Source organism: Crocodylus porosus, unplaced genomic scaffold, assembly GCF_001723895.1.
Source record: "Crocodylus porosus isolate Cpor-Errol unplaced genomic scaffold, CroPor_comp1, whole genome shotgun sequence".
In the NCBI taxonomy this organism is placed as follows: domain Eukaryota; kingdom Metazoa; phylum Chordata; order Crocodylia; family Crocodylidae; genus Crocodylus; species Crocodylus porosus.
The window spans coordinates 32,205,031-32,207,538 of record NW_017728951.1 but is presented as its reverse complement, the minus strand read 5'-3'; positions in this window follow the sequence as shown (position 1 = coordinate 32,207,538).

Sequence of the window (2,508 nt, the reverse complement as noted above, 5' to 3'; positions counted from 1 at the left end):
TTTCCTCCCCTGCACTGCAGCCCAAGCCTCGCAGATGGTGCTGGTGTGATCTCTCTAGGGCCATGGTATTAGGTCCCGGCCCTTTGCTTGTCTTCGGGGCTCCTCGACACTCCTTCTCACTCTCGGGGCCCCTCACTGCCGGGTCCCCTCGCTGCCCCCTAACTCCAGGGCTCCTCGCACCCCCCTAGTCGGGGCTCTTCGCTGCCCTCTAGCTCTGGGGCTCCACACTGCCCCCTAGTCAGGGCTCTACACTGACCCCTACCTCCAGGGCTGGGCCAACGTACCCCAAAACAAAGCTGTGCCCTCTTCAGCACCACTTGCTGTGCCCTCTGGGCACCAGGAACCCCCAGATTATTGGAGAGCTCCTGTGAGGCCTCCTCGCACCCCTACAGCCTCACCCGGTCCTCCGGTGGAACAAAACACAAACGCAAAGCCCCCAGGCTACAACATAAAAACTAGACCATTCTGGTCCGAAAAATTAGAAACCTCTCCTTACCAAAGAGAGAGAGAGAGCTCATCCACCCCCAGCAGGGACCAGGGTGTTCCAACCATCCGAGCTCTCCCTTTGCCCAGGCCAAGGTCCTGCTCCTTTGGCTGCTGGAGGGGAACTGCCCTCCTGGCCTTCTGCCTGGGCTTAAGAAGGGCTAAGCTCTGCCCCTTCCTGGCTCTAGGCTTCCCTGGTTGCTAGGGCAACCAGCACCTGCACAGTCCTGGTGACTGGCAGCTGTGATTCCCCTTTCCCGTCACTAGGGGTCTCTCCTGAGCCACTTCTACTCTCAGTCGCAGGACACCTGAGAGCCCTGCAACACTGCTCTACTTCAGATACCCAGTATGTTAACAATAGTAATTTTAAGAATACTGTGAAACTGGTAGTTTTAATTAAAATTGACCTATGTACACCAGTTATCACAGTTTATCTCCTAAAGGTTAAGATGCACAGAAACACAACTTTTCAGTACCACTTCTACTTTCCTCATATTGGGAAATGAGTATAATTTTCAGAAGGTCCTTTGAAATGTAACCTTGGCCTTTAGAAGTCTCAGGTTCTGACCATGCAACATGTTGTACCAGCGTAATTGATCTTTGCAGAAGTATAAAACAAAAGACTTGATGCATGTTGTACAATCCATGTTTTACAAACAAATCTGATATAGAGCTTTCTTAAGAAATTTAGGACTAAAACTGCAGCAATGAAGTTATAGAAGTCTAGTTATTATCTGTCCACATTCATCTAGCTTGTCTGATAAGCTCATCTTTATTATTGTAGCAAAACCCCCAGTTTTTCTTTTTTCTCTTTTTTTATTGCATTCATTCTCCTTCCCCAGCCATTTCTGACTTTTTCTCTCCCTCTCTATTCCCTATAGATAAGTATAAGTAAGCTAAGATGTAGGATAAGCTTTAAACATTTTTATTTTAGTAGCAAGTTTTTGGTTTTGGATATCCACTGTTTTATATTGTATTATTATTAGGTTTGTGTTGATTTTTACTGTTGTATATTGTATAATTATCATTTTTGTATTGATTTTTATTGTTTCATATGGATATTGTATGGTTTAGGCCTGTGTTTGTAAGTGACCCAAAGTAATGTCAAGTTTCCATTTTATATGTCAAGTCTCCATCTTGTGTCCTCCGCTCTGGACATCCCCTGTGAGTCATAACTGTATGAGTATCCCTCCCATGTAAATTGGTTCCCCGATAAATGAGTGTGCCTGGGAATGATTGAAATACAATGGTAAGAGGCCTCTACTGAATGGCCTGTAACGACTGTGCCATCACCTCACATTGATTCATCCAGGAACCATGGACCTCACCTAGGAACAGAGACAAGACAGCATTTGAAAGACAAAAGACCCTGCCGAACCAGCAACTCTCACCATTACAGACACCCGACACTGCACATCCCTGCGTGGAGCACACACATAGGCAGTGAAGACAGACTCAGTGGGATGCCCTTTCCATCTGGACCAGCACCATGCCACACCACCCATCCACCTGGAGGCCCTGCCGGTGACTCCCCTCTGGATAACATCTACTGGACAAGGACCCTTTTCTAGCATGGATAAGTAGATATTATCTGCATACCTCCCCCTACAATTTGGACTCTCTCTCTCTCTCCTTCTGGACTTCAGTGGACTTCAGCCCTTGCACCAAGCCTCTCTAACCCCTGCTGCCATTGTGTGGGTGTGGGTGTGTGTGGGTGGGTGCAAGGGAACCAATAAGACATTGTGTCACCATCTCCCCTGTTCAATAAAACCACTGTCATTTGCAACACCGATTTGGGTCATGTTTTACTAAATCCCAGTCCTTTCCTTATCTTAAATTCCAGCCTTATTCTCTCTCTCTCAGCTCTAGTCCCCACTCTCTCTGCTAGTTTCCTGATCTCCTCCCATTTCCATCTCCCCTTTTCTGCTACCTCTCAGCCTCCCCTGCTCCTACTGCCTTTTCCCTGTGACTTTCTGCTACCTTTCTCTGCTTTCCTGCTGCCCTGCCACCTGGTGCTTTTCCTGT